Genomic DNA, 25,863 nt, shown 5'->3' on the forward strand with positions numbered 1-25,863 from the left:
ATGAAGAAGAAATTCAAGTTGGAGAAGAAAAGTGAGGATATAAATCTCCAACATTAATAACCCTACAGTCAAGGTAGCGACGCAAATATTAGCAGGGAAGGTGATGCAGAAGTGCCGCGTGGATGAGGTGCCTGTGCTCGTGATTGCATTAGCAGCCCAATGCGCTAAAGGAGTCCTGTTCAACTAGGTGAATTATCTATGCGTCAAGTTCCTTGCGAAATGTCGTGAGGCACAGGAGTAGGGAAAGATGTTCCACTACGCGTGGCTCTTGCTATCAATTGTGCTGGTGGCATGGGAGCTGCCAGAAGATAGCTAATTCCCTTCGGTCGCGCTGGACCTTCCAGAGGTAGCAAAGTATGCTTCACTGTGGGTGACCAAGGATGTGCAATGCATAAAAGAAAGCAAGATCTTTTGGGTCTTGATGGAGATGAGTATTCGCATGGTGATCAATCACAAGCCACAGTTGTGCCCACAGTATACGCTAGTTTGTAGAGTTCAAAGCGGATTTCCACCATGTCTTTATGACGGTGTGGAAGGACCCTACAAAGACATGGCATAACTTACCATATCTAGCGACTGATGACATTATCTTTGCAGTCCTCGAGTCTTGGCCATCGGAGCGATGGAATGTAACAAGCTCTACAATGGAAATGGACAAGTCCGTCGTGCAATGTAAGAAGGAATAAACAAAACTCCGAATGGCGCAGTTGGCTGAGAAGCGCAGAAAAGAGGAAGTGAAGGCTAAGACCCAAGTAGCATGCAACACCGCGAAATTGGCTGAACAGTAGAGGACAGGAGGAGAAGAGCACGAAGGGTAGAAGTCACCTTTTCCTGGGACTGAAGCAGAAATAGAGGAGCCAACAGAACAAGGTAGCATGGACCTGCAGACGACATCCACCCAACTCAAGCATCAACGCCCGCAAGAGAAGGCAATGCCACGAAAGAAAACCAAGGCGTTAAAGAGGGATGTCACCGCAGAGGCCCTCCAACAGTTCGAAGAGCAACAACAATTAGTATTAGGGGATCTCCAGAAAGAGCTACAGTTGTTGCAGGTTTGCACTCCATAGGCTGGCACAGTGTCCACCAACCTCACGATCAGCACTTCAGCTGCCGAGGAGATGTTGCGCACAAGGGTGACCGACGCGATACTGTTACCAGATGGGGCACTCACTACAGAAAATGAGGTTGACAGGCCCACGGTTAGCAATCTGAAAGGGGTGGGTGTGTAATGACCACTAGTCGTATATCTAACGAAAAGATTGAAATACTTCATAGACAAACACATCCATCATAGGATAGTAATTCTAAATTGTATATTGTATAAAAGAATTGATGTAGGATGAGTATAAATGAGAATGAGGGTCATGTATATATAGCTAGGTAAGTAACCTTTCACAAACAGGCATGTCTTTAAGACATGCCTTTTCATTATTAACTAAATAACCCTTAGTTAATTTACTTTTATTTATTATTTTATTTATATTATTATGATTATTATTTATTATCTATTTTTTTTTCACATAATTTATATTCATAACATTGCCTTCTCCTTCAAAAAGATTTGTCCTCAAAGCTTACTGATGAAGAATCAGATCTCTTTTGTTGTTTAGAATATCTTCTTGTTCTAAGCTTTTATCTTTGTTGATACAAGACGATATGATGTTCTGAGCGATAGACAGAATTGTCATACTGAAAACGGATCGGACCATCCTAGATTAATCTTCTAGGGAATATTTTTATCCTTGGAGATGTGTGGTGAATAATTATCGCATGATCGGATTGAGCTCACTTCAATATTCTTCGAAAAATAAGTTTGTTTATGTTCTGTGTGATATAGATTTGTAGATTGATTAAGGTGTCTACTCTTGTGATTCCGATGTAGATAAGGAATTTTTCTTGTTTGAACTTCGTTAAAATTTTTTATGGCAGTTTCTTGATTTCCATCAGGCATTGTTGTTGTTGACTTAACTACTAAATCCTTGTTTGGTGTCTCCTCTATTTGAGCGACAACCTCTGAGTACGTTTTTGCTTCAATAGGGTTTGGATTTGCCTGAACTACGAGATGAACTACAAGAGTAGTGGTATTGATGTTTGTTTCTTTAGTTTGGACTGTTACATCTGGAGATTTTGATGCTTCCTTTGCGACAAGTTCTTTGAACCTATTCGTCAATGATTTATTTTCATCCTTAAGTTTTTTAATCTGTTTGAGCAGCTTTTGATTATGATTTTTGAGACTTTAGAATTCCTCATTCTTTGAGTCAACTTTATTTTGGCCTTCACGCTTCTCGTCTTTTAAGAACTTGATTTGTTCTACTAACGTTTGGTTAAGGTTATTTAAACATAAATTTTCTTCTTCTTGTTCTAATAAATTCTCCTTAAGTTCCTTCTTTGATGCTTGAGATTTTTTGACTTGTTCGAGTAGTTTTTCTTGGTGAACTCTGAGGCGCAAAATTTCTTTGTCTTTGCTGCAAATGACTTCTTCAAGCTCTTTTTGCTTCTTTGATATCCTTTTTTTGTTATCTTGAAACATCAAGAATTAGATATCCTTAAGGTCTTCTAATGAAGATTTTATTGATTTTGATTTACTTGTTATGTCTTGAAACATGACCTTCTTCCCTTTATAAGGAAACATCAAAACTTGTTTCTTTATGTTTAACATGAATGTACCCATATCCTTAAACCAAGGTTGATCGAGTATGATGTCAGTGTTTTTATTCATCCTTACAACATGAAATTGAGATATGTAGTCATAATGACCTATTGTCACTTGTAGATCACTAATTTTATACTCGTTTTGGTCAAAAATATTTTTCTTTACACCAATGCTTAGCTTTGGAATTAATAGTTGATTTTCCAAGTTGATGTTGATATAATTTTTATCATTGCTTGGGTTGATGGTGACATTGATACTTCCTTTTATTTTAATTACTCTGTGATCTGTAACTGAAAGACCATTATAGGAAAACTTTTCTTCCTTCGTCATTTTAGAATTGAGCTCCATTTTTTTTCTATGATTGATCCCATTTGTTTTGTTGACATGACTTAAGGTATTATATTTAAAGTTCATTTGAACTTTGTACTTCAAACCTCCTTTAAAAGTGCCTTTTTAATATATATATATATATATATATATATATATATATATATATATATATATATATATATATATAAATTCTTCAAAACTCTTTTAATCCAAATTCCTATTATTCTTAATGTTTCAAAACTCCCTTGTATTCTTTTTATATAATTCTACTTACGCTTTTTTTCCTTTTGTATTTTAAAAAGAATATTTAAATATTGTTTCAATTGGCTTATTTTAAATATCTTATTGTCTTTTGTATTTATTTTTTAAATTTCATATAACTCGTTAAACTTTAATTCAACTTCACTTTAACGTAAACTCTTAACTAATATTTTCTCCTTATGTAACCTTTTATAATAATACCCGCTTTGTACTTATATATATTTTCAATAATTTTATGACTTGAACTTTTCTTTAAATACCCCTTTATAATATAATACTTCTCTTTATATATATTTTATTTATAATATTTTTTTTCTTTTTGAAAAGTTACAACCCTAGTGAAACTTTCTCCTTATGTAACCTTTTATAATAATACCCACTTTGTACTTATATATATTTTCAATAATTTTAAGAATTGTACTTTTCTTTAAATACCCCTTTATAATATAATACTTCTCTTTATATATCTTTTATTTATAATATTTTTTTCTTTTTTCTTTTTGAAAAGTTACAACCCTATTGAAACGTGGCTATTCACCTTTGGCGTATATTATGAAATATATGTTCACTTCTATACTTTTGACTCGGTTAATGTTCTCCACGTAAAAACTAAAACTTACCATTCACATAAAGAGATTTTGTATTCCTTTTGTTTTTCTTTTACTTTTAAAATACCATGGGCAGTTACCATGGGTTTCTAAAACTTTCGTTAATGTTTTCCACGTAAAAAGTAATACTTACCATTCACTTAAAGAGATTTTCTTTTTCTTTTACTTTTAAAATACCATGGGAACTTACCATGGGTTTCTAAAACCACGTGCTTGTAAACCACTTAATGAAGAATCAAGATAATATTATTTACTTTTCCTTCTCTTCCGTATAGTTTTAAATATATTTGGAAAGATTCCCTTTTAACTTTATCATGAAATTTTTATCAATAATGTAGAACCTTTTTATATATATGAATGTTCTCCTTCCTAATTTACATCAGACTATATTTATATATTTATTTTAAATCTTTCTATTTTATTATCTTTATATGTACTTATTTTACTTTATTTTTTATTTTTAATTTTTTTAAATATTTGTTTTTTAACTTTTTATTTTCTCTCCATATCTATCTATCTATATATATAAATTTTATTACTATTATTATTATTATTAAATGGCCAAAATGCTTGATAGCGAAATGGAGAAACTCCAAATTCTTGTAGCGAAACGCTTCAACGACAACAATGTTGATGAATTTGATGGTCAAAGACCTGGATTAGAGAACACGACTCTATGCAATGGTTGAGTGACCAGAGGATCGAACAACTCTAATACAAATGTAATGACCACTAGTTGTATATGTAGCGAAAATATTAAAATACTTCGTAGACAAAGACATCCATCATAGGATAGTAATTGTAAATTGTATATTGTATAAAAGAATTGATGTAGGATGAGTACAAATGAGAATGAGGGTCCTGTATATATAGCTAGGTAAGTACCCTCTCACAAACAGGCATGTCTCTAAGACATGCCTTTTCATTATTAACTAACTAACCATTAGTTAATTTACTTTTATTTATTATTATAGTTATATTTTTATGATTATTATTTATTATCTATTTTTTATGCTTATAATAGATTGAATATGGCCGCACTCCCTCGGGAGATGCTCCACCTCTTGCAGGATGGAGTCACCGTGGAACTTAGGGCCCGGGAGAGTCGCGCTCTATAGGTAATGAGCGAGCAATACATCAATATCGAGAAGTTGGGCCTACATCACAACAAGGCAGTAGAACAAAACAAGCAAATCATGCAGGTTGTGGAGGAAGCCTACCGAATGGTCCCGGAGTTGGACATTCAGGTAGAAGAACCGGTTGAGGTGCGCGTCTGTAAGTTGGTCACAGGGTTGCGGGATGCTTTGAATAGAGATGGCTAGGATTCAGATAGAGTTGAACCTGTAGATCGTAGAATTGCAGTTGAGGACTCAGCCTTCAACTCTGCCAAAAGTCAAGGAACAACATACCACCGCTGTTACAACAACAATAGTGGTGGTCGACAGTGCAGTAGCAGACTGCACACGACTTTTTGAACAGTCATTCGAGGTCCTGACCACCCTGCAGGAGGACCCGAATGTAGAGTGCCTGGAGACAGAGGCGTACGAGCTACAATAAAGATATGACAAGGTCAACGGGACTACGCAGGCGGTCGCCCTTACACAGAGGCTTGCACAGATGCAGGAGGAAAAGGTGCTTAAGGAACAAGTGGATGCCACTCGGCACAAAGAAGTGGTCCTAAAAGCTGCCTACAACCATGGATATATGAGGCTTATACGATCATAACTTCCATTGAAGGAAAGCTCGCAACACTGTAGCAAACTCAACAGAAGATTTAGGGTAGCAGATCAGTGGCAGTCACCGAGCAGTGAGTGGAAGAAGTCCAGTAGGCAGCCACTCATTGCGCTGTCGAGGTTGAGATTATCCAAATAGAGCTGTGAGGTATTTGCGCTAAGATCTCTGCACCTGCAGAGTGACTCAAGAGCAAGTCACGATGTTTATTTTGGGGGCCTATTGGGCGCTGGATCCCCCAAGGGTGGTTTTGGGGCTAAAAGCCCATATCTTGGTCAAATTTTGTAATCCAAGTGTAAAGACTCCACATTTTGTGGTCACGGAGTGCGTAGGTGTTAAAGATTCATAAGGTTGTCTGCCCTTATTTTGGAAATGTAATATCGGTTGTAAGAGATATACCCATGGTCCACAGACCATGGGATTGTATAAAAAGAGATAAGTTCTAAGTAGTTAGAATAATCAAGCAAGAATGAAGATAAGATTTATGAGAGATAGCTCTGAAGTAGAAGTCTAAGTTTGGGTTGTAGCGTAGGTAGAGGCTCTGCAGCTGAGTGCGCAGAGACCTAGAAGTTCGCAGCGAAGTGCGTAGACCCCTGCAGTTGAGTGCACAGGGTAGGTCAAGTCTGTAATCATCTAGAATTATCAATAAAGAGAAGTATTCTACAATTTCTGCATCTTTCTTTCTTGTTTATGCATCTTGTTATGTTGGGTATGGATTTCAATTATAATGCTTATATGATGTGCGAACATATGCAAATCTGTTGGTGAACGCAAATAAGAACATCTGCTTACATGAAGCTAACTAAGATTGGTTAATAAGATAAGTAAAACACTTAGCCTAGTTTGGGAGATATTGCAGTTCGCTACCCTAGCAGCGCTGAAGTCCCAAAGTCGCAAGTTAGGGCTGCGCAAAAGCCAATTGTACCCTTTCGCGAAGGTATTGAAGGATGGAATAGAAGGCTAAGAAACCTGCATGAAGGTAGGTATAGCTGGAATAAACTGACATAATAACCATCTCAAGGGTGTAGAAGCTTGGTTCCAACATCCCCCCATATTGCTTCGTGTGAGACTTCAGTCCGCGCTCCGTAGGCTGATGTCGAAAGGACTAGTAATGTAGGGATTTCTTTGGCTAACTAACATTGAACCTGGGTCAGGCCCCCTCAAGCTAGTAAGAGCAGTCCACTTGGATTAGACAATCACAACATACAAGGTAAGATAACACGAACAACACTCACAGATCAGTCCGAGACGAGTGTGACAGTCGATATAGCAAGGTTCATGAGAAAGGTATGTCTGATGTCTGACAGAGTAGTCGACATGGACGGTGACGGGATGAATAACATATGCAACACAGTGACAACAAGATTCATATAATTTCATATAAATCAGTTCATATACAAGTACGTAAGATAAACAACATATATCAATAAGGCAACTAGAACAGTCCAACTACAATAATAACATATGCATGAAAATGTGTTGGATCTTATTGTTAAAGAAGTGTAAGTCACAATCATACAATACACCATGTAAATCTGCTAGCCCCAAAAATGGAACGTTACAGCCACATCTGCTTGCTCCTCCAAAGAGATGTACTAGCTCCGTGCAGTGGAGAAGCCAAGGTGTGTTACATTATTATACAAGTCTTCTTCAAGATAGTCTTAGTAGAAGCTTGGCTGACCAAAATCCTATACAATGAGTTACGAGGGACTACTTATAGAAAAGGGTGAGGTAACCCTTAACATTCCCCTTTAAGACAGTCCAACTACTATCATGATTCTTCACCTACTCTATGACTGTTACATCCAACCATTGACACTTGAATTACACTTGACATGACTCAACATTAGAATGCACATGTACTCATGTGAGACAACATGGCTTTAGCAAGCTTTGCAAGACATCACTAACATTGGGTGCGCTATGATGAGACAAACTCTTTAACATGCTTGTGATGGTGAAGGTGGTGAGCATATCCCAAGCTTGGTCATCCGTGATGGTGTACATGCACCTCATGGTGACATCTTGTTGAAGCAAACTCTTGCCTCCGTTGCAACTGATGCATTGGTTCGGCCCCTTCATCCAACTCGTCTGCTAATATGTGCATGATCTTCTTGGGTACAGTTGAACCAACAACACACTGATGCATAATGTCCGTGTTTATCTTCAAGTGTGTGTTGGTGATCATGCACATCAACTTGCCGAGGTACATGTTCAGCCCCAATCGGACATGCTTCTTATCTTCACCTTGGTGAGTGTGTTGAATGGGTTGGATTGCATGTGTGTGCCCAATGACATGCATGCTACTGAATCCCTTGCATGCAATCAACAAGACTGCTCACCATGTCTGCAACTGCTGGGATGGATCCTTAACTTGTACGAGCGCAGTTTCATCTGTGAGTTCATGTTGCACGCACTATAGTTCTGTTCCTATTGCAACTCATTTTTTTGTTTGTGCAGCTTCATGTTCTTCCTCAGTTGTTGTTTTAGCACATGCAACTCCTTCTTTGTTCCATATTTTTGCTTGGTACGATCTTCATGTCCCGTCATCACTTCATAGCTTGAGTCTCCAAAGTTTCTTTCATTCTCAATGGATCTGCTTGATCTTGCAACTTTGCCTCTATGTTTTCAACAACCTTCCTCTTGCATTCACTACGTTCGCTGCACTCAGTATGCTACCTTCAGCTGCTTTTTGTTGTGATGTTGTTGCTTGATGTCCTTGTCCATGAACAACTTGATGTCTTCGTGAGTAAGAAATCTCATAGACACTTGTTCGACTGCATTGCCAAGCATGCTCTGAACTGTCTCTTCGTCTCTGCTCTCGTGGAAGCCATTATACCTATCCTACTGAGAGGTAGATGAAAACATGAGATACCTAGAGACATGGAAACACTCATAGCAGGCAATCTATCATTCAAAAACTAGAATGAACATGAGAAATAAATTGCAACATACCTGGGTGAATGATCATGAAGGTTGCACAATTTTGGCTGGGAGGTCAGGAGACCGATTGCCAAGACTACATAAGGCATAGTCCGGGCTGCTAAGAGATTAACTGACTACTAGAACTACGCAATGCACAATCTAGTTTGGCTACTGACTGCTGGGATTGCGCATTGCGCAATTCTAGCTAGGAAGGACTGTTGGCCCAAGGACAGATTTTCGCAATTTCTTGAGCGAAGTAGCCACTTTCCTCCAGAAATGGGAAAAACAGTCCTGGAGGCCAGTGTTGGGTAGGTATGCGCAAATTTGGAGATGAAGATGAGCCTTCCTTTCCCAGATTGTGCAATGCAGCCTTGGTGAAACCAGAGCCCAGACCAAGGTTGGCCTGACTCGGCGATGGGCAACTGAAAGCAAGTAAGTCAGTGAATTCATGGCGATACTAGGTGATAGTAGAAGTGATCAATAGTGTATGTAAAACATGAATGAAAGATTCAGCAAAAAGATCAATCATGCATGTGGGTGAGGCAGTTCACCGGTTGGGCAAACGTCCTTGCAAAATAGTTTCATGCACACAACATCAGTGAGATAGCAACAAAAAATGAAACAGAGCTAGGAAAAGCTAGTATACATGTAAATGACAGCAAGCATTCAAAGAAATCAAGCAAATAGTACTCCCACAAGACAAAACACAAAAAGAGACAGAAATGCAGCACAAGGCATGGGAAGCGAGCTTATCCCAAAACAGTTGAGCTAAATGTGCCAACTGCTCCTAGATGTGACGTGGGATGTCAAAGATATAAGGTTGATGTGCAGAATGATATCTGCAATGTTTGGTTGACGAGTTTTGATAAAATAAAGGTTGTGACGTGCATGCCACAACTCTATGGGAAGTTACACTTGGAGGGAGGTTTCTGAATTGTTCTTTGCATGTAACGTCCAACTACTAAACATAGATCCCTGAAACAAAGGATGCCTTTGCATACTGCCTTGGGAGAAACAACCCATGCATGCAAGTCTGTTTTGCTTAGTCCTGGAGGGAACTAGTCAACTCAACTACACATGCAAGAGACTGCTTAACTGCGAGAGAAAAATGTGCATTTCTAGTTGGGAGCTGGGCTGGCTGCCCAAGAGATTCGCACAATTTCTCCGCTAAGAAGCTGACTGCTACCCAGATTTTCACAAATCTGATACAGGAGCATCTGGACTTAGTTAGCAGTGTGAAAGTTTGTTCACATGTTGTGACTAAACAAGTTGAATTTCATTGACCTGAGTCGTCAAAAGTCATTTTTACCGAGAGGGTTGGATCTCTCAAGAAATGAGCTGTATTTCATTTATTGTAATAAGTAGAAATTGTCTTATTTTAGATTCAAATATAAGTTGTTAGCATAGGTGTGTGATAGAGATGAAAAATAGAGATTTGATTGTTAGAATGTTTAAAGATAGAGATTGAGTAGTTAGAGTGAGATTTGGACTGATACAAAGAAGAAAAGTGTAATGTAGACGAAGGGGCAGAAAGAGAGAGAGGATTGAGGAAGTGAGAGCCAAGTAATAGAGCGAGGATTTCCATATTGAAAAAGGGGTCTTTTAAATTGTTGTAATCAAGCCAGAGGGCCAAGACTTTGTAAGTGACATTGTATTGAATAAATGATTTATTGTGCATTAATGTGTCGTTTCCATTGAGGACTCCTATTTTTCCTTTGTTTATTTGTATTCGGGACAGAGCCGAATATTTCTCTGTTTTCATGCTTCACGATATAAAACACATAGTTTTAGAAATCACAACCTTTTGTATTATTAACAGTGTTGACCACTTAAAATACCAGCCTTTGATCCATGTTCGAACCAACGGTGTGAAATCTCATCGACTGTTGGATTATCCCTTATCACATCGCAAGATTTGTTCACAAGGGAGTGGACCTCAGGCCTCGAAGAATTGCGATATGCAATCACTGCAATATCGCATCAGATATAGACCGTGGAGTGTGGTCGGACTGAGGTCTTAAGGAGTTGCGATGTGCGATCATCGAAATCTTGCATCACAGGGAAGGCTTGTGTATTATCGGAACCCAGTTGTGGAAACACTGCGATATGCAATTGCGATCCACTGCATCGTAACATTTCACTACCAAAGGAAAAATGGGCTGAAACCATAGTGATTGCGATTATGAGATTTAATGTGGACCGTTGATCATTTATGTTGTGATCTAAGGAGAATCGTGAGCGGTTCTACTAAAAAGGGGAAATATCATCGTTTTGGGCTTTTAAAAAGGAAATTAGAGTAGCGCTGTGGAAGGTTGGACTGCAAAGGAAAGGAAAACGCAGGGCCGATTGTTGATATTTATCAAAACAATTGATTCCTGTGTCATTTGTGGTATCAAATCACAGATAGATTAAAGTTGATTGTAGTAAACATGCTGCCAAGGAGAGGAGCTGGCGGTCAAGGAAGACCAGAAGCAAATGCAATTCTGCTGGAGGAGATCTGAAGTCTACGTACGAGGATGGAAACAATTGAGATTGTTCAGAGAAGAACACGCATGTAATGAAGGGGATGACAGTGCTAAAGAAGAATCTTCTGAGGAAGAAGAAGAGGAGGAAAATGAAACTATCAGAGTCATTAAGATGCTGGCAAAAGTAGGAGGAAAACCAAAGGTGGAAATTTCTACGTATGAAGGAGTCTCAATGCAGAAGAGCTAATGGATTGGATCATATCATTAGACAAATATTTTTACTATGAAGAGGAAGCTAACGACAAGACAAAGGTGAGATTTGCAGTCACCAGATTGAAGGGTCATGCAGCTATTTGGTGGGACGAGCTACAAACATCCAACAAGGAAAGGAATGTCCAAGATCAAGCAATGAGACAAAATGGTAAGTAAAATGAAAGCCAAATTTATGCCTAAACACTATTAGTTAAATATTTTTAAACAGTTGCAGAATTTAAGGCAAAAAGGAATGACTGTTAAAGAGTACACAGAAGAATTTTATAGATTAAGTATTATAGCAGGACATGCAGAAGATGATATAGAGAAGGTAGCCAGATATATCAATGGCTTAAGATGTGACATACAAGATGAGATCAACTTGTTAAATCTGAAGGCTATTGAGAATGCCTATCAAGCGAGTTTGAAGGCAAAGGAGAAGATGATGGGAAAATAGAATTAGAGAAATAGAGGAAGAAGCTCAATAAGAGGTAAAGGAACTACCAAACCAAGGGGACAACAGCATCAGCATAAAGCAGGCAGTTCAAGTAGCAGACCACTGCAGAGAAGGGATTTTAATAGAGAGAGATTTGCACCCAGAGGAAGAGGCCGAGGAAGAGATGTTCGATGCTACACATGTGGAGAATGGGGACATGTGTCGTGGGATTGTCCTCATAATAAACCATCAAGTCAGAGGAATGCGAATGTTGCTGAGGCGAAGCCAGAAACACTTCGACTTATGGAGAAGGAAGAACCCCCTGGAGTAGGAGAATCCCTGATGTTCAGAAGGACATTCCTTAAGACAGAGAAAGAGATTGAAGAACCAGCGCAGAGGAAGAATTTATTCAGAACTACCTGTAAATCGAAAGGTAAGTGTTGTAAAGTAATAATTGATAGTGGAAGCACTGATAACCTTGTTTCTACAAATATGGTGGACAAGCTCGAATTAGCAAAGGCAATGCACCCTACTCCTTACAAAGTGTCATGGTTGCAAAAAGGACATCAGATAATTTTGATTGAACAATGCAAGTTTGAAATACAAATTGGTACGTATAAGGATGTAATATTATGCAATGTAATGCCAATGGATGTATGCCATGTATCACTGGGAAGACCGTGGCAGTTTGATCGGAAAGCTATTCATGATGGGAGGAGAAACACTTATACTCTGGAGAAGGATGGAAATAAACATACATTGCTACCACTGAAGGATGATGCTGACAAAGGAGCACCTGGAAGCAGTGTTATGTTGATGAGCGGAAGGGAGTTGTTGCAAGAGATTGGAAAAGGTGAAGAAATGAATTTCGCTGTCATAGGGAGACCGAAGGTAATTTTAACTTCCACGAACTTGGATGATTTGCCTGAAGAAGTTAAAATTTTGTTAGATGATTTTGCTGACATTGTTGTGGATGAGTTGCCGAATGCGTTACCACCTATTTGCAGTATTAGTCATCACATTGACTTAATACCAGGAGCAAGTTTTCCAAACAAAGCCGCTTGCAAGTTGACACCTCAAGAGAATGTAGAAGTTGGAAGGAAAGTGCTGGAATTGACGGTTAAGGGACTAATCAGAGACAGTCTTAGTCCATGTTCTATACCAATAGTACTCAGTCCAAAGAAAGGAGGTGAATGGCATATGTGCATAGATTCCAGAGCCATAAACAAGATCACAATCAGGTATAGATTTCCTTTGTCATGCATGGATTATTTAATGGATTGTTTGAGTGGATCAAAGTATTTTACTAAAATAGATCTGAAGAGTGGATATCATCAAATAAGAATTCGAGAAGGATATGAGTGGAAGATTGCATTTAAAACAAACAGTGGGTTGTATGAGTGGTTAGTGATGCCTTTTTGACTCACTAATGCACCTAGCACGTTCATGATATTGATGAATGAAGTCTTGAAAGAATATGCAGGCAAGTTTGTGATTGTTTATCTTGATGATATTCTAATTTTTAGTAAAAGTAAAGAAGAACATCTAGATCATCTTAAATTTGTTTTAAGAACTCTGCAGAAGGAGAAACTACTGATAAATCTGAAGAAATGTAGTTTCATGAAGGAAGAATTAATTTACTTGAGACTTGTAGTTTCTAAAGAAGGATTGAAAATGGATCCAGAGAAAGTCCAAGCAATTTGGAACTGGCCTATTCCCAAAAATATATTTGAGGTAAGAAGCTTTCACGGTCTTGCAAGTTTTTACAGAAAGTTTATCAAAGGTTTTAGTCAGATTTGTGCACCAATTCTTGAAACAATTAAGGAGACTAATCAGCCATTCAAGTGGACAGAAGCAACGAACATGAATTTTAAATTGCTGAAGAGGAAAATCACAAAGGAACTGATTTTATCTTTGCCTGATTTTGAAAAGGTATTTCAAGTTGAAACAAATGCTAGCGGAGTTGCAATTCGTGCATTTTTGAGTCAGGGAAAAATACCAATAGCGTACTTAAGTGAGAAATTGAATGAAGCAAAGAAGAAGTATTCGTCTTATGATAAAGAGTTTTACTCTTTTGTGTAAGCCTTGAAGAAATGGAGACATTATTTGCTGCCAAAAGAATTCATATTGTATTCAGACAATCATGCATTGCAGTTCATAAATCACCAGCCGAAATTGAACCAGAAACATGCCACGTGGGTATAATTTTGCAGAGCTTTACCTTTGTGATAAAGCACACAAGTGGTAAGTTAAATAAATTCACTGATGCATTGAGTAGGGTAAGTTTCATTGTGCAAGAATTTAAAGTTGGTGTTGTAGGATTTGAAGAAATGACTGAAATGTACAAAGATGATGCATATTTCAAAGATATCTATATAGCAGTTCAAAATCCAATAGTGCATAATAGAAGTCAATGGTTAGATTATCTCATCCAAGGAGGCTTATTGTTTAAAGGCAATAAGTTGTGTATTCCCAAATGTTCTATGAGGGAAAACATAATAAAGGAGAAACATAGTGGGGGATTATCTGGTCACTTTGGACAAGATAAAAACTTTGCTCAGGTGAATGCTTTTTATTATTGGCCAAAAATGCAAACTGATGTTAAGAGATTTGTTGAGAAGTGCAGGATATGTCAGCATGCTAAGGGGAGAAGTTAGAACACAAGATTGCATCAACCATTTCCAATACCAGACCGACCATGGGATGCAGTTAGCATGGATTTTGTTTTGGGATTACCTAAAACTCAAAGAGGGAATGATTCCATTTATGTTGTGGTAGATATATTTTCCAAGATGGCACATTTCATGTCTTGTAATAAAACTAGTGATGCAACACACATAGCTAATCTATTTTATTCAGAAATTGTAAGATTACATGGATTACCTGTAAGTATTGTGTCTGATTGAGATAAAAAGTTTGTAGGAAATTTCTGGAGAACTCTTTGGAAGAAACTAGGAGCTAACCTCAGTTTCAGTTTAGCATACCACCATAAACAGATGGACAGACCGAGGTAGTAAACAAGAGCTTGGGAAAGATATTGAGAAGTTTAGTGTATCAAAATCCTAAGCATTGGCATTTAGCACTAGCTCAGGCTGAATTTGCTTATAATGACACTCCAAACCGAAGTACTGGAATGAGCCCATTTCAGATTGTTTTTGGAATGAATCCAAGAGGCATGTATGAGCTCAGAAATTTGGGTAAACAAGAGAGGAGAAGAGCAAAAGATGAAGAGTTTGCAGAACAGATGCAAATACTTCAAGAAGATGTCAAAGGCAGATTGCAAGAAAGTAGTGGTAAATACAAACATAGAGTGGATATAAAAAGAAGAGAGAAAGAATTCCAAGTGGGAGATTTAGTGATGGTATATTTGAGAAAATAAAGATTTCCTGCTAAGACTTACAATAAACTAAAGATGAAAAAGATAGGACCATGTAGAATTGTAAGAAAGTTTTCAGCTAATGCATATGAAATTGAATTGCCAAAAGGGATTGGAATATCACCTATTTTCAATATTGCAGATTTGTATCCATACAAAGGGACAAAGACAGAGCTACAGGAGGAAACTATAGAAGATGAAGTTCAAACCTTGAACTGGGAAGAACAAATGCCAAAGACCGTTAAGAAAGAAGTTGAAGCTGTTTTAGAGAAAAGAGTATCCAAAAGAACCAGAGGACAGACTTATTTTCAATATCTAGTCAAATGGAAAGGACAGCCAATGGAGGATGCTAGCTGGTTAACAACAACCGAGTTGCAGAAGTATGGAGTAAGCCCTGAAAGTCTGAAGGATGATTCTTTTCTTCCCTGGGAGTCTAATGCAGGAGCAACTAGACTTAGCCAGCAATGTGAAAGTTTGTTCACATGTTGTGGCTAAACAAGTTGAATTTCACTTCCTAAGTGGTCAAAAGTTAGTTTTACCGAGAGGGTTGGATCTCTCAAGAAATGAGTTGTATTTCATTTATTGTAATAAGTAGAAATTGTCTTATTTTAGATTCAAAGATAAGTTGTTAGCATAGGTGTGTGATAGAGATGAAAAATAGAGATTTTACTGTTAGAATGTTTAAAGATAGAGATTTAGTAGTTAGAGTTGGATTTGGATTGATAAAAAGAAGAAAAATGTAATGTAAATGAAGGGGCAGAGAGAGAGAGGATTGAGGAAGCGAGAGTCAAGTAATAGAGTGAGGATTTCCATATTGAAACATGGGTCTTTTAAATTGTGGTAATCGAGCCAGAGGAACGAGACTTTGTAAGTGACATTGTATTGAATAAATGATTTATTTTTCATTAATGTGTCATTTCCATTGAAGACTCTCGTTTTGCTTTTATTTATTTCTATTCAGGATAGAGCTGAATATTTCTCTATTTTCATGCTTCACGATATAAAACACAGAGTAATAGAAATCACAACCTTCTGTATTATTAACAGTGTTAACTTCTTAAAATCCCAATCGTTGATCCAAGTTCAAACCAACGGTGCGAAACCCTGCTGGCCATTGGATTATCCCTTATTGCATCACAAGATTTGTTCACAAGGGAGTGGACCTTAGGCCTCGAAGAATTGTGATATGCGATCACTGCAATATCGCATCGTAAACAGACTGTGGAGTGTGGTCGGACTAAGGCCTTAAGGAGTTGCAACGTGCGATCGTCGAAATCTCGCATCGCAGGGAAGGCTTGTGTATTATCAGAACCCAGTTGTGGAAACACTATGATATGCATTATGATCCACAGCATTGCAACATTTCACTACCAAAGGGAAAAGGGCCTGAAACCATAGTGATTGAAATTATGCGATTTAATCTGGACCGTTGATCATTTATGTTGTGATCTAAGGAGAATCGTGAGTGGTTCTTGTTAGACTCCGTCTTGTCAGCCCGCTGCAGTCAAATTCACCAAGGTTCATTTCCCGTCACTGGCAGTCATTAAATGTCATTTTGATCAGAGGAGTCATTTTATGTCTTAAGTCCAGGGTTTTGTCTGCAGAAGTGTGAAATAACGCAGTAAGTTTTTCAGGAATGTCATCGTCAATAATGTGAGATTGATTCTTCTTCAAAACCCTGTTTTGAAGAAGAAATCATTAAATGTGTTTTTTAAAATATGTAATTTGTCAAAATGTTTCAAATTCTCCAGCTCTTCAAATGGCAGCGGCTTCAGCAGCTCCTATCCCTGCAAGCAGACAAAGAAAAGCCCTCATTCAAAGTCAGCAAATTAAAAAAGAAAATTGGAAAACAGAGTTTGTAATAATGTGAAAAAGTGTTGAGCCAAGACAGGCCACCATCCCTGCAAGAGACAACAAAGAAAACTCTTTTTCTTTAAAAAAACCAAGGGAAGTTGCAGAAACAGAAATTGCCCCTGTAATTGTAAAGTATTGGGAACGAGCAGAATTTCCATTTGAGATTGTGCCAAAGCTCGCGAATATTAAAGTGGCTGGAGACACCATTAAGGGATATGGCTGCCCTGGTCTATCTATTCTTGGGAGTGCTCTTGCAATAACTGAACTTGCAAGGGTAGTTGCTAGCTGTTCTACATTTATGATGGTGCATACTTGCTTGGCAATGTTTACAATTTCAATGTGTGGAAGTGAGGATCGAAAGAAAAATACCTACCAGCTTCAGCTCGACTTGATATTATAGCATGTTGGGCTTTGATTGAACCCAACTATGGCAGTGATGCAAGCTCTTTGAACACAACAGCAACCAAGGCAAAAATCGTGTTTAAGTGTTAGAAGGCCGAAACTGTGATTACATACCCCGTGGACAGCGTTGAAGGTGTGCGCTACGCATTGGAGGTGTGCGCTACGCACTGAGGTGAGCGCTACGCATTGGGCCTCACTGGCCAGTGTAAAAATACATAGGCGCTACGCACACAGGTGTGCGCTACGCGTTGGGCAGGGGCGCTACCCACACAGCGACAGAACCAAGAAAAATTTGTCTTGCGCCCAGTTTCGTATCAAATGCCTCCAACTGCTTACAGGTTCGATGTTTATGTGGGGTGGGGTACCGCTTTGGAAGTAATGGCATCGCTTTTGTCTCCGGTTTTCTGTTTAGTTATTGCTTTCATGCTTTCACCTCAAGCAGAAAGAGTGTTAGTTTCTATCATGGGCTTCTAAATCTGGTGCAAAGGTCAATGGCATTTCTAAAACTAAGAACAGATCCACGATTTATGTACTGACAAACCCATTGGCGGAATTTTTATCTCAGTTCCTTCTTCTGTTCATAATATCAAGGGGCAAAAATGTTAGCCTTGTAGTCGATCGAAGATTTCGAATTTAGACACCAGCATTGAGGCATCAAGGGCGGACATAGTCATTGGTTTCTTCCGTTGACTGGTTCGAAAAAGATACAATTTGTTCTGCCTCTTGGGACCTTTCAGTGCGAAATTTGGGATGTTGAAACTGGCTTTAAAATTCATTGCAGTGGATTGTGGGAAAGCGCTGCATTGTCTGAGTATTAGCTCTACACTAATTGCCGCTTGCCACTTTGGAAACATATAAGGATAAAATGTTGTGTGCGTAGAAAGAAGACCGTGTGAGTAAACGTTTCAATGACATTGAGAATCCATGCTGGGATGCCACGTACCCGCTGGGTATTCAAAGTTTTCCACATCCTACTAAGTTTATATATATTTTATGGTTCCTTTTTCGAACATATGGCTTCTCGCAATAGAAGAAAACCAAAATCTTTGCAAGCAAGGACAGAATCGCGTTCTGGAAACATTCATTTTGAACATATGCACTTTATAGGCAATACAGGTGTGAGCATTAAAGAGGTTCCAATGAAAGGGAAAATACCACAGCTGGAGATGACGGAACTTTGTTTCCATTTATTAAAGGGCAAAATTTTAGTCTAAAAACCGTTTTTATTAAAATTAGTTTTTATTCAAATAGCATTTTGTTAACAAGTCAGAAAATAAAGGAAAAACAAGTGGCAGTCAGAGATCGAAAGGCTAATTTGAAATGAAGATATTAACTACAGCAGAAGAATAGGATTCGATTTCCTATTTATGACTTCAGATTTCCTAATTCGAATGGTCTAAAGCTCATGATGTTGCCTATTCATCGGTCATCAAGAAGATTCGAGTACAAAAAAGGAGCGCTATTCTATCTTCAGGGAAAGCTTTGTTCTGCCTTCAGAACAAATGATTGGATCTGCAGTTTTGTTTGATTAAATGATAATTAAACCATTCCTTATTGGGGTCGATTTGTTATCCCACCTCTAGGCTTATATATTGTATTAAAAATCACTTGTAGAAGGGAGAATTCTGAGAGCTGGTGGAGGAGAAATACAGAGTTTTCACTGTACAGTTTTTGACAGAGAAATAATTAAATGGTGCAGCTCTGATCTGTAAGATTCTTGTGGTGTGAAAATTTAGCATTTGTCTTTTCTTCTGTTTTCATATGTTTCCTTGTTATGTTCACAGTCCATTCATAATCGTTCAAGCTGAATGCTTTTGCAGTAAGATAGGCAGAATCCAATTTATTTGCTCTGCCTTGAAGCAGCGTCAGTATTTGTGTAATTTTCTTCTGTTGGAAAGGACTCATTGTTTAATGCCCTTTTCTGCTTTCTTAAACAGTCTTTACATTGCCATTTAATTTCAATTTAATTGTTAAACTTCACTCCTACCTCGCCTTATGGATTAATCTGTGCCTTTGATTAAATCTCTGCTCTTGCTGTCTTTGCCCCACACAGCCCAGAAAACCCAATCATTTATCAAAAAACCCCTTTCCATATCAGTTTACTAGCCTAAAATTAGTATTGATTTTAAGTCATCTCAGCTCCTTTGAAGATCTTTTGCTGAGATAGACCCGGAGAGAGCCCTCTCCTATCCTCGTAGGGCTAGCTACGAGGCTGAGCGTGGTTTGATGTGGCCTCGAGTTTTGCCTTCCTCAACCTGAGGCAGATTTGAGCGCTAACATAGTGGCGACCATACTAGGGAAGATGATTTGCTGTTGATGTGAAATTCGACTTGTTGATTGTCTTGTCCCAGTACATGCAATCAAGTTGCAGATCTGATGCTGATGGTGGACAACAATCAGACACTGGTAAGGCTGAAATCATTCACCTGGCGACTCCTTTCACTGAAGAATCCAGCAACCTGTGCTTCATGGTGACTTCACTGTAGAGAGATCAGTAGCTTTGAGATTTCTCAAGATGGACCGGATTACGAGAAGATATGCTCCCATGAGCCGAGATCACATTCCAGGTTTTCCGAATAAGATGCCCAAGGTAGATTGGTCAAAGAATTTGCCTGTGTTCAGAAATGTGGAAGGTAATGACGCTGCTCTTCATCTGGTGAAATTTCACATTCATGTGCATAAATTTAAGATCAATCTTCCTGAAAACTGTTTGATGAAAATGTTTATGGCTACTCTGGAAGATGAAGCCTGATCCTCGTATGAAAGTTTGCCATCTGCTTCCATTTATTGTTTAAGGGATTTTCATACCGTGTTATTTGAAAAGTATAAAGAATCATATCCATCCTTGATTTTAGTTCAGAACTGTTGTAGCCATGTACATAATTTCATTGAATATCTAGAGAATTTTTATGGTGATAATGATTGCATGGACGGAGAAATCATGGATGCTCTGTATGAGAATCCATTTCAGCAACATGATGAGAACCTAGTGGATACCCATCAAGATGATCAGGAAATTTTGCAGCAGAATCAAGATCAACAGGTTGAAGATGGCCATATGGTTGTAATTGATGAAAGAGAAGAGCTTGTTTCAGATCTTCCCACAGAAGAAGACAGCATGCAGATTGCAGATTCTGATAATGTCCACTCAGCTATTTCAGATCAACATTCAGATTATGATGACCAGGAATATCTTGTGCTGAAACCCATCAAGGAGGACTTTGCTGTTGAGTTCATCTGGAATGTAGAAGACAGAGGTATGGATTCAAATGTTCTCAGTCGTGTTGCCAGTCTATCATCAGAACAGAGTCTTCATGAGGAGGTCATTCAGCCAGCTCATGAACAGCAAGGTGAGATCTTTGCTCAAGTAAGTGAAAAAGTTTCTCTGAATGAATTTGTGGCAAATGATATAAATGATAATATTGTGCTTCAAGGATCATCTGAAGTTTCTTCTCTTATGATTAATGAATGTAATAAGGAACATGAAAACTTGGCTGTCATATCATATGAGGAGGACTTACAGTACATTCACACCACAGAAGATCAGAGCATACAGGATTGCCTTTCAGATTCTTCATATGTTTCATGTATTGAAATGTTTTTACAAGAGGATATCTGCTCATCTACCTGTTCAGAGTTTTTTGAAGCCCATGAGCATACTTTTACCGAAGCACATGATGAAGGCAGATCAGAATTTGAAACAAAGGACACCTTGTTCTTTCAGCAGGAGGTGGCAATGGCAAATCTTCATATTTTTCAAGATCCTCTAGCAAGTTTGTTGCAGCCAGCAGTGACAGTGTTTATTGTGGTGTTCAATGATGCAAGAGATCATGGTCAACTATGTTTTTGGATGCCCAGTGATAGGTTTGTACTGTTGACCAGAAGATCTGATAAGAAGAATCAGTCAAGAAGCCATCTTCATGATTGGTTGCATTGGCATTTTGATATAGTTTGAGGATATATTGTCTTGTAAGAAACACATGTGGCCATGTACTGCCACCACGCTTTAAAGTTTTAAGTTTCAGGTCTTAGTATTTTTTTTAGTACAGTTTGTCGAGTCAGTTGATTAGTCCTTTCAGTTTTAAAATTGAGTTAGTTTTGTCAGAGTTGTATTCAGTTTTCAGTCAAATCTACAGTCAATAAATGTGTCAAAGTTTTGTGTTAATTGTTGAAATAATGACTCCATCGCCCAATGGACAGAGGCACTGTCTGCTCTCCCAAAGCTCTGCGTTTCTTGGCACCTCCAAGAAGTGGCAGCTGCCATCCCCATTGGAGCCAATGTTAGACTCCGTCTTGTCAGCTCGCTGTAGTCAAATTCTCCAAAGTTCTTTCCCTATTATGCGCAGTCACTGATGTCACTATGGTCCAGAAAAGAGTCATTTTAATTCTTGAGTCCAGGGTTTTGTCTGCAGATTAGAGGAAGGTTCAATAAGTTTTTTATTTTTATGTCATTGATTAATAATGTGAAATTGATTCTTCTTCAAAACAGTGTTTTGAAGAAGAAATCATCAGATGTATCTTTTCACCATGTAGTTCCTCAGTTGTAGATGCTGGTTCTCCTTGCCAAAGTTCGATGTTAATTATCCCTGCAAGCAGACAGAGGAGCCATCATTTAAATTCAGGAAATCAGAGAAAGCAAAAATTCATGAATAGAATAACCACTAAATTTGGAGGCCAAGCTTGTTTAGCAACATCAAGCCGAGGGAGCATAGGTCGTTATAAGCTAGCGCCACAACATTGTACATGGGTGTTCAGAATAAAGATGTTAGCAGCTTTAATGGCATATTTCCTTTTCATACCCGTGGATAGCGTTTGGAGGCGTGCGCTACGCATTGGAGGTGTGCGCTACGCACTGAGGTGAGTGCTACGCATTGGGCCTCACTAGCCAGTGTAAAAATACATAGGCGCTACGCACACAGGTGTGCGCTATGCGTTGGGCAGGGGCGCTACCCACACAGCGACAGAACCAAGAAAAAATTGTCTTGCGCCCAGTTTCGTATCAAATGCCTCCAACTGCTTACAGGTTCGATGTTTATGTGGGGTGGGGTACCACTTTGGAAGTAATGGCATCGCTTTTGTCTCCGGTTTTCTGTTTAGTTATTGCTTTCATGCTTTCACCTCAAGCAGAAAGAGTGTTAGTTTCTATCATGGGCTTCTAAATCTGGTGCAAAGGTCAATGGCGTTTCTAAAACTAAGAACAGATCCACGATTTATGTACTGACAAACCCATTGGCGGAATTTTTATCTCAGTTCCTTCTTCTGTTCATAATATCAAGGGGCAAAAATGTTAGCCTTGCAGTCGATCGAAGATCTCGAATTCAGACACCAGCATTGAGGCATCAAGGGCGGACATAGTCATTGGTTTCTTCCGTCGACTGGTTCGAAAAAGATACAATTTGTTCTGCCTCTTGGGACCTTTCAGTGCGAAATTTGGGATGTTGAAACTGGCTTTAAAATTCATTGCAGTGGATTGTGGGAAAGCGCTGCATTGTCTGAGTATTAGCTCTGCACTAATTGCCGCTTGCCACTTTGGAAACATATAAGGATAAAATGTTGTGTGTGTAGAAAGAAGACCGTGTGAGTAAACGTTTCAATGACATTGAGAATCCATGCTAGGATGCCACATACCCGTTGGGTATTCAAGGTTTTCCACATCCTACTAAGTTTATATATATTTTATGGTTCCTTTTTCGAACATATGGCTTCTCGCAATAGAAGAAAACCGAAATCTTTGCAAGCAAGGACAGAATCGCGTTCTGGAAACATTCATTTTGAACATATGCACTTTATAGGCAATACAGGTGTGAGCATTAAAGAGGTTCCAATGAAAGGGAAAATACCACAGCTGGAGATGACGGAACTTTGTTTCCATTTATTAAAGGGCGAAATTTTAGTCTAAAAACCGTTTTTATTAAAATTAGTTTTTATTCAAATAGCATTTTGTTAACAAGTCAGAAAATAAAGGAAAAACAAGTGGCAGTCAGAGATCGAAAGGCTAATTTGAAATGAAGATATTAACTACAGCAGAAGAATAGGATTCGATTTCCTATTTATGACTTCAGATTTCCTAATTCGAATGGTCTAAAGCTCCTGATGTTGCCTATTCATCGGTCATCAAGCAGATTCGAGTAGAAAAAGGAGCGCTATTCTATCTTCAGGGAAAGCGTTGTTCTGCCTTCAGAACAAATGATTGGCTCTGTAGTTTTGTTTGATTAAATGATAATTAAACCATTCCTTATTGGGGTCGATTTGTTATCCCACCTCTAGGCTTATATATTGTATTAAAAATCACTTGTAGAAGGGAGAATTCTGAGAGCTGGTGGAGGAGCAATACAGAGTTTTTATTGTACAGTTAATGACAAAGAAATAATTAAACAGTGTAGCCCTGATCTGTAAGATTCTTGTGGTGTGAAAATTTAACATTTGTCGTTTCTTTTGTTTTCATATGTTTCCTTGTTATGTTCACAGTCCATTCATAATCGTTCAAGCTGAATGCTTTTGCAGTAAGATAGGCAGAATCCAATTTATTTGCTCTGCCTTGAAGCAGCGTCAGTATTTGTGTAATTTTCTTCTGTTGGAAAGGACTCATTGTTTAATGCCCTTTTCTGCTTTCTTAAATAGTCTTTACATTTCCATTTAATTTCAATTTAATTGTTAAACTTCACTCCTACCTCGCCTTATGGATTAACCTGTGCCTTTGATTAAATCTCTGCTCTTGCTGTCTTTGCCCCATGCAGCCCAGAAAACCCAATCATTTATCAAAAAACCCCTTTCTATCAGTTTACTAGCCTAAAATCAGTATTAATTTTAAGTCATCTCAGCTCCTTTGAAGATCTTTTGCCAAGATAGACCCGGAGAGAGCCCTCTCCTGTCCTCGTAGGGCTAGCTACGTGGCTGAGCGTGGTTTGATGTGGCCTCGAGTTTTGCCTTTCTCAGCCTGAGGCAGATTTGAGCGCTAACAGTTCTATTAATAATGGAAATATCATTGTTTTAGGCTTTTAAAAAGGAAAATAGAGTAGCGTTGCGGAAGGTTGGACTGCAAAGGAAAGGCAAACGCAAGGCCAATTGTTGAGATTTATCAAAGCAATTGATTCCTGTGTCAAAATCCTAGGCTAAACAACATGCTACTGGGAGGTTTCAATGGCAGGATTGTGCAATCCTGGAGCCCATCAAGCTATTAGAGAGCATTCCACAATTTCTGGAGGGAAGGCTAGTTGCCCTCCAGAAATGGACAGTTTTTGAGGGGAAGCTACTTAGCCTACAGTTGGACCAAGTTCAGGTGAGCAGCTTATGAAGGGAAAAGGTCAAATTATGATCGCCAGGCTGCCTTTGAGCAAGAAAGACACTGAAGCTTGAGGACTTGACGAAGTAAGGAAAGCTCCTGTGAAGGTTGGTAGGGAGGCTCCAAAATAGGCTAAGGCAAAATTTTGGAGGGTGGTTATAGCTACTACAACACCACCATAAATCACTTCGCATCATCCCATCTTGTAGATCTTCTCATTCCAGTTCCAACGGTTTATTACACTAAGGTGTTCTATTAAATATTCTTCTCATAATTCCACCTTAAGCGTAATTAATTAAGTTATGCCCAATGATATCCCTGTTTTACGAGAATTATTAGAAAATCACGAAACCAGAAACAAGTAGGGCAGACTTCTCATGATGATGAATATGATAAGCGAATGCCATCGGATCCCATAGAAACTCCTCAAAACTCCACCTGAACCCCTAATGAGCTAAACCCGCTCCACCAACTTGCACATCCTCTGCCTTGGAAATCCACCCTGGTTGTACTATGGAGAAAACTAAAAATAGGGACATTACAACAACCATATTCATTATGTCGATCTAAAGCTTCTAATTTATTTATTTATTGGTTATAGTTTAATTTTGTTCTGTTTTGAAGTTTTTTTGGCATATTTCTCATCAAATTTGTTTGAAATATAAAATGCATTTTTAATAACAAAATATCATTTTTGTTCAAAATTTATTTCACTAAATTGCTAAAAACAACTTTAAAACCTAACTAATTAAAAAAAAAATCTTACCATAGAAAATATTTATATTAAACATGCTACCATTGCAGATAACTGATACAACGAAATTCAAAAAAAGAAAAACCTAAATTATAGTTTTTTTGGGTGGTTTTCAAGGGTTTTCGTCGTGGTTTTGTAGGTTGTTTTTGTTCTTCAAGAGTTTTCATGATGGTATTTTAGGTTGTTTTTTCCGGTTTTCAAGGGTTTTTTTTGGTGGTGTTTTGTGGTTTTCATGGTGGTTTCCATGATTGTTTTCTGTAGTTTTTGTATGGTATTTTTTTTCAAATCAATTATTTTATTTTCTAAAACAAATTAAATAAAAGAGACAAAAAGGACAGGAAACCTACCTTGGCTTGAGTCTCGGGTCATTGATGGGGTTGATGAGTATCTATATTGAGTTCTTCCATCTCGATCAAGCTTAGAAATCATTCTTCGAACTCCTCTTTTTTCTTGTGATCTGAGAAAAATGACTTCCGTAGTCGCGACTAGGTTTTTTAATAAGAAATAACACTTGATCGAGCCAAAGCACTCGAT

Source organism: Pinus tabuliformis, chromosome 7, assembly GCF_031772625.1.
Source record: "Pinus tabuliformis cultivar Carrire ecotype Pingquan chromosome 7, CPIR1, whole genome shotgun sequence".
NCBI classification, from domain to species: Eukaryota; Viridiplantae; Streptophyta; class Pinopsida; order Pinales; family Pinaceae; genus Pinus; species Pinus tabuliformis.